The sequence below is a fragment of the Dendrobates tinctorius genome, unplaced genomic scaffold (assembly GCF_039654945.1).
Source record: "Dendrobates tinctorius isolate UK_male_01 unplaced genomic scaffold, ASM3965494v1 ptg000091l, whole genome shotgun sequence".
NCBI lineage: Eukaryota > Metazoa > Chordata > Amphibia > Anura > Dendrobatidae > Dendrobates > Dendrobates tinctorius.
The window spans coordinates 1,623,006-1,635,895 of record NW_027361759.1 but is presented as its reverse complement, the minus strand read 5'-3'; the positions used below and the strand labels follow the sequence as shown (position 1 = coordinate 1,635,895).

At 43.0% G+C, this 12,890-nt stretch overlaps 1 protein-coding gene across 1 annotated transcript in view; it reads right to left on the bottom strand.

Annotated features, from left to right (window-relative positions):
• The window catches only part of LOC141098402 (toll-like receptor 8), an 84,556-nt gene extending 71,880 nt beyond the window's left edge, over positions 1 to 12,676 (bottom strand). The window contains exon 1 of the mRNA XM_073586159.1: positions 12,586 to 12,676. The gene's annotated coding sequence lies outside the window, so the exon portion shown is untranslated. The remainder of the gene's footprint in view (positions 1 to 12,585) is intronic.
• Positions 12,677 to 12,890: the final 214 nt, after the last annotated feature.

Below are 12,890 nucleotides of genomic sequence, written 5' to 3'. Positions count from 1 at the left end.
ATGGTTACCGGTCTGCAAACCCTGTCTTATGAGGAAAGGTTGCAGGATTTGGGAATGTTTAGCTTGCAGAAGAGAAGACTGAGAGGAGACTTAATAGCTGTCTACAAATATCTCAAGGCCTGTCACTTTGTAGAAGGATCATCTTTATTCTGATTTGCACAAGGAAAGACTAGAAGCAATGGGATGAAACTGAATGGGAGGAGACACAGATTAGATATTAGAAATTTTTTTTTTACAGCTAGAGTAATCAATGAGTGGAACAGGCTGCCACGAGAGGTGGTGAGTTCTCCTTCAATAGAAGTCTTCAAACAGAGGCTGGACTGACATCTGTCTGGGATGATTTAGCGAATCCTGCTTTGAGCAGGGGGTTGGACCAGATGGCCCAGGAGGTACCTTCCAACTCTACCATTCTATGATTCTATGAAAAGTATCTGCCATATTTAGTAACATTAAATTGTTTTATTCTGCAGGGAATGTTATAAAGTGAAATATCTCCATAAGACCACCTCTGAGAGAAGACCCCTCTCTTAAGGGCCTGTCACACTAAGCGATATCTCTAGCAATATCACTACAACTTGTGACGTTATAGCGATATTTCTAGCAATATCGCTGTGTCTGATACTTACCTACGACCCGTTCCCCCGCTGGATATCGCTGATTGCGCGAGAACATCCAGGACGTCCTGCGGCGCTTCCTGTGGAGAGACGAGCGAGGAGCGTGGAGCCAGGCGGGAGGATGCAGGATCGCCTAGTGTGACAGGTAAGTAGCGACCCCTGTCCCCAGCGATGTCGCTGGTGAGATCTGCCTGTGTGGCAGCTCACTAGCGACCACTTAGCGATGCACCAGCGATCCTGACCGCGTCATATCGCTGGTCGGGATCGCTGGTGCATTGCTAAGTGTGACAGTACCTTTATACAACAGAAATCATATTTAAACCTAATTTCCTAAATGAAACTGTGCCATTAGTGATCCCAGACATAGATATGCCAAGATGAAATTAAATTAGGACAAATTGTTGACTGCCTAATCTATTACTTTTTCACATGAGCACATGCAGGTGCTTGGACAAACAATCAAGCTGTATTATACATGTTTTCTTAGAAAAATTGAAACAGAGTCACAAAACATCCCATAAGGATCTCCATAGAATTCCTGTCCTCACTAACCTCTGAGTATTAGTATTCTATCACACCTTTTCTATTACAATTGTATGCCTAAGGGTACGCTCATGTAACAAGGTGGCACGGGGTGGTAATCATGACCGAGTCCATTTAAAGCAACAGTCCACGAACACCCCGGCCCCTTGTGCATAAAACAGACAGGACAGATGCAATCCCAGGCAATTTACCTTTTCCCCCCAGTCACTGCAGCACGGGCACCCAGGGTCCAGGGACACAGCTCAGGCACAGTTGTAATCCAACAGGGAAAACGTTTTATTGTAGAAAAGGGAATAAACTGGATAAACTTCCTGCACTTTCCGTAACAACACTCACTGCAGTGTCAGTGACAGCAGCAGTAGTAATGGTAGCTCACAAGTCAGTATCTGGACGCTTATAGTCCTTGGCGGGGCACTTACGCAGTCCTGGTGCTTACTTCACTGACTTGGGGTCTGAGCAGCACCCTCTCCCCTTCAGGGGAGTTTTGGCTCCAGACGCTGCTGAGCACCTGCCCTGGGCAAGCCTGCCCAAGCACTGACTCCAGACAGGAACTTCCTGTTCCTTTTTGGAGCTATTAGCCCAACCTCCTTCCATTAACCCATTTACTGACCCTAATCTAACATTGCACAGTCATCATATGCAATACACAGGAAATGTACAATGTACAACACATTACATAGGACAATAGACACTATACAGAGGAAACATGACATTAACATACAGGTAAATGCAAAGGAACATGTTGGAGGTCGCATGGGCTCCATGTGAAGAAGGGGGAGAGCAAGTGAGGGTCCCCGCCACCTCCTTACGCTCACACTGCTGTATAACATAACCAAGTGCTGTCTAATGTTTTATTGGATAGTACTTGGTCCAATGTTAAATTATGGGGCAGTGGAGATCTGCAATTGCATCCGATGATCAGATCAAGCGCACCCAATACATCTGTATGGTTGCATGTGAAACATCGGACTGCATTCGAATGTCACCTTAGTGCAGTCTGATGACCGTGGACACAGAGAATGGAGAAATAAAGTTCTCCATCTTCTCCCCACCTGTGATACAATATTATCACGTGAGTGACATCAAAGAGACATTAGCATACGTAATTGGCCTGATTCTCTCGCATGAGAGAATAGACCGCCGTGTGACCCAAGCCTAAGAATTGCACTAATGATTCTGTGCTGACCTCCCTGGAGTTCTACTCAAAGGGGACATATGATTGTAGGAAGGGGGAGCCTTCCAATCCTGGAGTTTTTATCATCTATATTGATATTGATAGTATTAGGCTGGGTCATTTGCATTTTAGAAGCAGCAGTACATTTATGTGCCTGGTTTTGTATTACTATTGGGAGGTGATAATGAAAGAACAACTTCCTTTCTCACTGTCTCTTTCTCGTTCTCCTACCAGAAGATATGGCAAAAGCATTTCCTGCCCACCCGCTCCCTTTTTCTTGTTTTACTATGCAATTGTAAATTTTATGTATTACTTGACTGCTTACCCTGTTTATGTTAATTTATGTGCTATTGCGTTCATGATCTGTAACCGTCCTTTGCACATGTTATCATATAATTAAAAAAAACATGTTGATTGTCTTTTTGGCATTAACCTTCTAAGTCCAGGGGAGGGCAATCCTTCAGCCATGATTTCCTAGAGGTTTTTGTGGCGGTGTGTGTGACAGAGCAGGAAGGGACACCAGGCCAAAGATCAATCCAATGGGATTTATTGAGACAGGGAGCATAGAATATAAAATATCAATAGCGTTTCTTAGAGTCCATAATGAGTCCACACCAAGAGGGAAACAGTTACGGGGGCGCCACCTGGTAATCCAACACCAGGGAATACAAAATAATCCTGGATTGAGTTCACTGGATCCAACAGATTAGAGAAAGAACATCATTCCCCGTGTCAGCTTTTAACCCTCCACACACGGGCACTAAGATCTCGCCTCAGCATAAGATCCTAGCCCCTGGCATGTCAACATCCAACTGCCTGGGCCAAACATGTGTCTATTGTTCTGTGTCCTGGGATCCACCCCTCCATGCAGAAGGGCTCCCACCTACTTTTGACTATGTGGCTAACATAAGAAGGTTCCAGAAGCTACAAGCTTGTATTGGATAAGTCCTATGCTGAGGAGAACAAAGACAGAATCCCCCACTGGTTGTTGACTTAGGCCTGATTACATTGCAGTCCAGGGACACAGGCCGGGGGAGGGACAGGCTGTCACAACCCCTTCCCCCCTCAAATTGTGTACATATTAGGGACCTCTACATGTCTCTTGTCAAGTACAGGTAGTCATGGCTGCCCTGACTCATGACTCCTGTCTGGAAAATTCATCAGCATTTGTGTTGACTGCCTCATCTTTATTGTATGGGGAAGTTGTAGGGTTGAAGGCCAAGCCCCATTTTACATCCTTTTTGACTTAACTTAAACTCTGCTTCCTGCACCCACAAATCGACATTGCAGCTTTCCCACATCATTTCCTAAGACATTATCTAAAGGCAGGCCAAAGTTCAGTTCTACACTTGCTTTTGGGATATTCTGCCATTGGCCTCCAGCTAATTCAATGGTAATCCCAGGTCCATGCTGTATTGCCTCTGGCCGAACCACTCTGGGATCAGCTATAGTGAGAAATTCCCCAGAGTCACAAAAACCAAGAACTCTCCGCCCATCCAGCATGACCTCCTGGAAGTGCTTTCTTTGAGGATTAAAGGAACTGATGGCTGTGGCCCACACCCCATAAACCCCTAATGGTGGAACATTGGTTTCTGAGCTATTAGGCAAGTCAATTTGCAGGGGTGGCACCTCTTCCTGCATTGTATTTGGCTGTAAATAATTGATAGACCAATTTAGTGTAGGGTCACTCCTCAATTGTCCCCGAGGACAGGTATCTTGCAGATGCCCAGGCTACCCACATCGGTAACATCTGCGTTGTATCACACTACTTCCCACTTGTACTCTGCTGACGAAGGTAAGGGAACCTGGAGGCAGATATCCATGTGAAGGTGCAGGAGGTGGTTGTTGGGTTTGAGAACGATTTCTCCACTTGATAGCTGGGCATGTGGCTTGCAGATGCCCGGGATGCCCACATCCATAACACCTGCGTTCTACAATTTTTTTCTCCACATCGTATTCCCAAAGATGAGGCAGTAGTAATGAGAGGCACATTCACACAGCTTTCACTATGAGTTTGTAATCTAGTGGGATGGTGAACATTAGAGGCCGAAGGACAAGGGGCCGCCAGTATTGGGAAGCTGGTAGGTTTTTTTCTCACCAACTAGTAGTTTTTTCCACTGAGGCTTGATGGTGAGGTGGCTCATCAGCTAGAGCAGCAGCTCATTCCAATGTCGCTGGTTTCCTCTCAGGCACCCATTCCCGGATCTCAGCAGGGCATTTAGCGTACAACTGTTCTTTTAGGATGACCTGGAGGAAAGTATCCCAAGTTAAGGCCCCCTCTCCCTCCAGCCAGCGGTGACATACTTTTTTGAGCCTGTGGGCATGTATCTTGAAAGACACTTCCGCCCACAGGCTACGGAGCGGAACTGCGCTCTGTAAGTGTCTGGAGTTACAGCATAATGTTGCAAGATGGTCTCTTTAATATTCCCATAATCGCAGTTCCACCGAGGGTCCATAGCTCTATAGGCTTCAGCAGCTCCACCCTCTAAGAGTCCCACCAGATGTCTGACTCGCTCCCTTTCCGGGTCTTCCATTAATCGATATTGATGTTCGAAGTCCTGGAAGAAGCCCTCAATGTCACCTGCAGCCTCATTAAATGGCTTGAAGTCCTTGCGGGTCACTCTGGGGACCTCTCTCATGGTGGATGCTGTGGATACAGTCTGTCTGGAGCTTTTAGCTGCTTCCATAGTGAGCTGTCTCTCCAGCAATGCCCTCTCTTGAGCTCTACGAATGGCCTCCCTCTTATCCTCTATGGTGGCCTCATCCCCAAGCAATGCCATCCAGGGGAAGAATCTTGAGGAGATCATTTGCATATTCCCAGTGCCTTCTGGGATAAGTGAAGAGTCTCCGCGAGCTCAACGATCACTGGGGTTTGGCCGTTGCAGCTGAAAAGAGGAAATCGGAAAACCAGGGGAAGAATCTTGAGGAGATCATTTGCATATTCCCAGTGCCTTCTGGGATAAGTGAAGAGTCTCCGCGAGCTCAACGATCACTGGGGTTTGGCCGTTGCAGCTGAAAAGAGGAAATCGGAAAACCAGGGGAAGAATCTTGAGGAGATCATTTGCATATTCCCAGTGCCTTCTGGGATAAGTGAAGAGTCTCCGCGAGCTCAACGATCACTGGGGTTTGGCCGTTGCAGCTGAAAAGAGGAAATCGGAAAACCAGGGGAAGAATCTTGAGGAGATCATTTGCATATTCCCAGTGCCTTCTGGGATAAGTGAAGAGTCTCCGCGAGCTCAACGATCACTGGGGTTTGGCCGTTGCAGCTGAAAAGAGGAAATCGGAAAAACCGCGCGCCTATAGGCGCGCGAATTTTGGCTCATCTTTCATCGTTTTTAAGAAATCTCAAGATGGAAGAGGCCAGGAGCCATTTGGTGAGCTGCATTTCTTGCTACATGTTCACAGATTTACCAGTGGAAAAGCCAAACTTCACATGCCACAAATGCAAGCTTGTGTCCCTGTTGGAGGAAAAGTTGCAAAATCTCGAAGAGAGGTTAGCTACGTTGAAGATCATTAAGGAAGGTGAAGAGTTCTTGGACAGAGCAGAATTATCTCTTCATGTTACAGAAAGAGAAGAAATTCGAAGTGCACCTGAAGAAACAGAGGAATGGAGACATGTGACCCAGAGAAGCAGGAGGATCAGGAGGCAGTCAGCACCCATACTGCTCAGGAACCAGTACCAGGCTCTCACGCAGGAAAACGATGAAGAAATACATCAGGATAAGACTTTGCCAACAAACAGCAACCTTGTATGCCTTCAGAGTCCTCCTGGATGGAGAAAGAAAAATGTTGTGAAGAAGAAACGGAGAGTGGTGGTCATGGGGGATTCCCTGTTGAGAGGAACAGAGGCCGCTATCTGCAGACCGGATATAACTTCAAGAGAAATGTGCTGTCTTCCAGGTGCAAAAATTAAAGATGTGTCTGACAGGATATCAGGACTCTTCAGACCTACAGATGACTACCCATTCCTGCTACTACATGTGGGGACAAATGACACCGCAAGAAACGACCTGGAAACCATCTGCAGAGACTTTGAAGACTTAGGCAAGAAAGTGAAAGAAATGGGAGCGCAGGTGGTCTTCTCTTCCATCCTCCCAGTGGATGGCCATGGAACAAGGAGGTGGAATAAGATTCTGCAGGTGAACAACTGGCTACGTCGATGGGCCGTCAGCAACGATTTGGATTTCTGGATCACGGAGTGAACTACTTATACGATGGACTACTTGCTAGAGATGGGGTGCACCTTACGAAGACTGGAAAGCATGTATTTGGAAGTCGCCTTGCTACACTTGTAAGGAGAGCTTTAAACTAGAACAACATGGGAAGGGAAGCAAAAGACCAGAAAAAGCCATACACCTGACAAATGCTATTGAGAACTCTGCTATTAGAAGTGGAAAGGAAGAACAAAGACGAAAGAATCTAATTAATAAAAATATTGGAGAAAGAGAAACCAATCACAAACTAAAATGTTTCTATACTAATGCACAAAGCATGGGCAACAAACAAGGAGAATTGGAACTACTAACACAGGAAAAGAAATATGATGTCATTGGAATCACTGAAACTTGGTGGGACAATACACATGATTGGAATACAAGACTAGAAGGATACAACTTATTTGCAAGAAACAGACTTGATAAACGAGGAGGGGGTGTTGCATTGTATGTTAGAAACGCGTATATCTGCACAGAGATTGAAGCTTCAGAGACTGGGAGTTCTGTGGAAACTGTTTGGGTAAGATTACAAGGACAGAACAATGGAAAGGACACCATTGTAGTCATTTACTACAGGCCGCCTGTGCAAGCTGAAGATATGGATGAACTCTTTATGCATCAAATGGCCAAGTTCTCCAAAAAATATGACATAGTTGTCATGGGAGATTTCAACTATCCAGACATTTGTTGGGAATCTCTCTCAGGCAAAACTAACAGGTCAAGGAAATTCTTATCCTCTCTAGCTGACAACTTTATCTTCCAAAAGGTAGGGGAGAAAACAAGGGGAACTGCTACCTTGGATCTAATCCTTATAAACAGGGAGGAAATGGTTGAGGAGGTAAAAGTGGCTGGAACCCTAGGAGGTAGCGACCATGCTATTTTAGAATTTTGGATAACTAGAGGCGGAAGACCTGTGAAGACTCAGACGTCAAGGTTAGATTTCAGAAAGGCAGATTTTAAGGGATTCAGAAAGATAATTGGAGGGATCCAATGGCTGGATATCCTTAAAGACAAAAATGTCCAGGAAGGATGGGAAATCTTGAAAAATGAAATTCTCAAAGCACAGTTGTTAACAATTCCGAAAAGAGGGAAGAATAGGAAGCATTTAAGGAAACCAGGATGGGTGAACACAGAACTTAAGCACATGCTAAAAAGGAAGAAAAAAATGTTTATAAAATGGAAAGAGGGAGGCATATCTAAAGAAGAATATAATGCTGTCTGCAGAACCTGCAGGGCACAAATCAGATTAGCTAAAGCTGAAAATGAATTGAGGCTTGCAAGAGATGTCAAAAGCAATAATAAAGGATTTTGGGGATATGTCAAAAGTAAAAGAAAAGTCAAAGATGCTATAGGATTTTTACAGGATGAAAATGATGAAATGGTAAGACAGGATGTTGAGAAGGCTGAACTTTTAAATTCCTATTTTGCATCTGTTTTCTCTCAGAAAGGAAATGTAACACCAACTGTTATTCACTGTCCTATTAAGGGAATAGAAGAATCCAGGATATCTATAAACAGAAAGATAGTGAGGAAACACTTAGCTAACCTAAATGAATTCAAGTCTCCAGGTCCAGATGAATTACACCCCAGAGTACTGAAGGAGATAGCAGAAGAAATTTTTGAACCCCTCTCCACAATCTTTGAAAATTCTTGGAGAACAGGAGAAGTGCCAGAAGACTGGAGAAGAGCAAATGTTGTTCCTATCTTCAAAAAGGGGAAGAAGGTGGACCCAGGCAACTATAGGCCGGTGAGTCTGACTTCTATACCAGGAAAGATCTTTGAACAAATTATTAAACAACATGTATGTCAATACCTGGATAAGAATGAAGTGATCAAACAGAGTCAGCATGGGTTTGTAACTAATAAGTCATGTCAGACTAACTTAATTTCCTTCTATGACGGTATCACTGATTGGGTGGATCAAGGAAATGCTGTAGATATAGTATATCTTGACTTCAGCAAAGCATTTGACAAAGTCTCTCATACAATCCTTATTGAAAAAATGACTAAGTATGGAATGGACAAGGCAACTGTTAGGTGGATTCATAACTGGCTTAGTGATCGGACCCAAAGAGTGGTCGTAAATGGCTGCACATCCAGTTGGAAGAATGTCTCAAGTGGGGTACCACAGGGCTCTGTCCTGGGCCCTGTATTGTTCAACATCTTTATCAACGATTTAGATGAAGGAATTGAGGGTAAACTGATTAAATTTGCTGATGACACAAAGCTAGGAGGGATAGCTAATACTAGAGAAGAGAGAGAGAGGATTCAAAAAGATTTAAATAAACTGGAGAAGTGGGCAGCAACTAACAGAATGGTTTTTAACAGGGAGAAATGCAAAGTACTACATCTGGGCAATAAAAATGAAAAAAGCATATATAGAATGGGAGGAATAGGGCTAAGTGACAGCACATGTGAAAAAGACTTGGGTATACTAATAGATCACAGACTGAATATGAGTCAACAGTGTGATGCAGCAGCAAAAAAGGCAAATGCAATTCTAGGATGTATTAACAGAAGCATACAGTCTAGATCACGTGAAGTCATTATTTCCCTCTACTCCTCTTTGGTCAGACCTCATCTGGAATATTGTGTCCAGTTTTGGGCACCACATTTTAAAAAAGACATCAACAAACTGAAGCAAGTTCAGAAAAGAGCGACCAGAATGGTGACCGGTCTGCAAACCCTGTCTTATGAGGAAAGGTTGCAGGATTTGGGAATGTTTAGTTTGCAAAAGAGAAGACTGAGAGGAGACTTAATAGCTGTCTACAAATATCTAAAGGGCTGTCACATTGTAGAAGGATCAATTTTATTCTCATTTGCACAAGGAAAGACTAGAAGCAATGGGATGAAACTGAATGGGAGGAGACACAGATTAGATATTAGAAAAAACTTTTTGACAGTTAGAGTGATCAATGAGTGGAACAGGCTGCCACGAGAAGTGGTGAGTTCTCCTTCAATGGAAGCCTTCAAACAGAGGCTGGACAGACATCTGACTGGGATGATTTAGCGAATCCTGCTTTGAGCAGGGGGTTGGACCAGATGGCCCAGGAGGTCCCTTCCAACTCTACGATTCTATGATTCTATGATTCTATGATTCTATGATTCCTCCTCATACCACACAACCCACTGACTTTTTTGGGTATTTACCTCCAGATCCCATCTATCCTCCCCTTGCTGTGGAAATCCTTCCTCTATGCCATCTTGCAGGCAAGCTTCTTTCAGAGCCTCAATCAGTTGCTTCTTGGACAGCCCTTTGTAGCTGACTCCTAAGTCACGGGCCTTTGTTTGTAAGCTCAACACAGTCCAGTTCCTGTATCCTCAAGTTCTGGTTCCAGATGTTAATGGGCCGCTGGCCTCCATTCCTTCTGCTCTGATCCTGCTGCTACCAACCAGTTTGTGACGGTGTGCGTGACAGAGCAGGAAGGGACACCAAGCCCAAGATCAATCCAATGGGATTTATTGAGACCAGGAGCATAGAACATAAAATATCAATAGCGTCTCTTAGAGACCACAATGAGTCCACACCAAGAGGGTAACAGTTACAGGGGCGCCACCCGGTAATCCAAAGCCAGGGAAGACAAAATAATCCTGGGATGAGTTCACTAGATCCAACAGATTAGAGAAAGAACACCATTCCATGTGTCAGCTTTTAACCATCCACACACGGACACTAGGATCTCGCCTCAGCATAAGGTCCTAGCCCCTGGCACGTCAACAACCAACTGCCTGGGCCATACATGTGTCTAGTGTTCTGTGTCCTTGGATCTACCCCTCCATGGGGAAGGGGACCCACCTACTTTTGACTATGTGGCTAACTTAAGAAGTTTCCAGAAGCTACACGCTTGTATTAGATAACTCCTATGCTGAGGAGAAAAAAAACAGACTCCCGCACTGGTTGTTGACTCCGGCCTGATTACATTGCAGTCCAGGAACACAGTTCGAGGGAGGGACATGCTGTTACAGTTTTCTCCACAGTGCTTTTTTTTTTCTCTTGTGAGTGCTGAAGGACATCTTTTAGTGAGTTGGAGGTTGAGTGTCTTTTTATAGATTTCAGCTTGGTTTTATTAATAAATAAAAAAAATCAATAAAATAAAAGTCAGAATGAAAGACAATTTAAATCAAATCAGATTGGTATATTATTGTCACAGCTGTTGGGCAGTCAGATGGAAGTGAGCGGCAAGTTATGGTGGATTATTTTTAAATTAATAGACGCTGTTACACAATGGTGGTGAAGAGTTTGAGCTTTGATGGCCGGCCTGAAGGATGTGATAGTGGTATTTTCATCCAGGGGCGGCTTAGCTGTTAAGCAAAGGAATGAGGATCTTTGGTTGGGTCATTGGAGCTCTTGAAGTGGACTGGTGGAAAGTCAGAGGGTGCCGCCCCTGGATTGCTGCCTTCCGATTGCAGTATGGCAGGCAGCTCATGGTGTCTGTGGATGTCAGAATATACTTGACTAGCATTTTAATAGTCTTACTATACTCTTGTGATCTTTAATAAAAGCTGTAGCCTATTTGACACCGAAATAATTTGTTGTGTATTTTATTTTATTGGGTTATGAAGTTTGGGTTATGTGCTAATAAAATAGGGTCCATCCCATATTTAAAAGTCATGCACTAGCTAACAGTTCTTTCCATTATGCATACTCTAAATTTGCATGAGCAGAACACAGCTGGCTTGGATCAACTTTGATGAATAGACACTAGAACACAGTGCAGCACAATCGTTATTCCTTTTTTATTGCGTGCTTATTTATAACCCTTGCTGTGTTTCTAACTTTTTATTATTCCATAAATATAGATGTATGAGAGCTTGTTTTTTGCACAATGAGTCGTAGTTTACATTGTCACCATTCATTTTACTATACAATGTACTGAAAACTAATAATTCATATAGGTTGAAATGGATAGTGAAAAAAAATGCCAAAATGCCAATCTGCCATTGCTGTTTGTGATTTGCTTTTATGGCAATCATAGTTTGATAAAAATAGACAGATCATTATTATTTTATGTTAAAATATTCTGAACTATGTAAGAAAAAATGGTCCCAAATCATTTGTGATTTTTTGAAGACACTTCTTTCTTTTTTTTGCATTTTGGTATTTGCTGATGATTTTAACCAAAATAGTGCACAGGGTCCATGAATTGGCCCCAAAATCAAAAATGCTCTTTATTTGTGTCTTTAACCTGTTTTTTCTACTTTTAAGCACTAAAAGTTGCAAATTCTTTAAAAAAAAAATTGTAAAAAATGCACTAAGTTATAAACTCCTTCAGCAACCTAACTCAAGGGGTAATTCTGGAATGAGAAGCACCAAAAAGATGCAACATTTGGTAAAAATTTCATTTTGTGACATTTTATTATGATGATTATTATTATTATTATTGTCTGGATAAGGACAGATAAAACAGCTTAAAAAGTATACAGAATAAGGAACACATTAGTGATGAGCGAGTATACTCGTTGCTGATGTTTTCCTGAGCATGCTCGGGTGTCCTCCAAGTATTTTGGCGTGCTCGGAGATTTAGTTTTCATCGCCTCAGCTGCATGATTTGCAACTGCTTGACAGGCTGAGTACACGTGTGGGATGCCTGTTTGTTAGGGAATTCCCACATGTATTCAGCCTGTCTACAAGTCGCAAATCATGCAGATGAGACGACTAAAACTAAATCTCCGAGCACGCCAAAATACTCGGAGAACACCCTAGCATACTCGGAAAAACCCGAGCAACGAGTCTACTCGCTCATCACTAGTACACATGTTAAATCCAAGAAAAGGGAGAATATTACTATAGAAAGCTGGGAAAAAAACAATGATGAATCAAGGGCAATGTCTTGGGGGGTTTTGCGTAATGAACAAATGCTATTACTTAAAAAAAATCTATTATTTATAAGAAACAACAGTATGTGAAGAGCTTTCATGTAACATTTAACAGACAATTGAACATTTTTAAGATCTCATATAACACATAATTAATTATTCCTTGCATTAATTAGAATAGTCACAGTTGTATAAGGGGTTAGCAGGGAAACGTCATTCTTACCATAACCGAGGCTCCTCTGGGCTGCAGTAGAGTCCAAACCAATATTTCGAATGCCTCAAGAAAGAAGACTTCTGCGCTGTCTACTGTACAATGACATGCATTGGTGGAAGGAACTATGAATACTTCCTCAAAAAGGTTTAACAACAGCATCGCATGTTCACGACTTTGCACTTTAACAGGAAGTTGTAGCGTGTCTGACAGATGTTATGTACTTGCTGAACATTTCATTTGTTTGAAAAAGGAAGTTTACTAACTCATACCTTTTAGTGACAACCTATATTAGATATAATTAAAACACTGTAAAT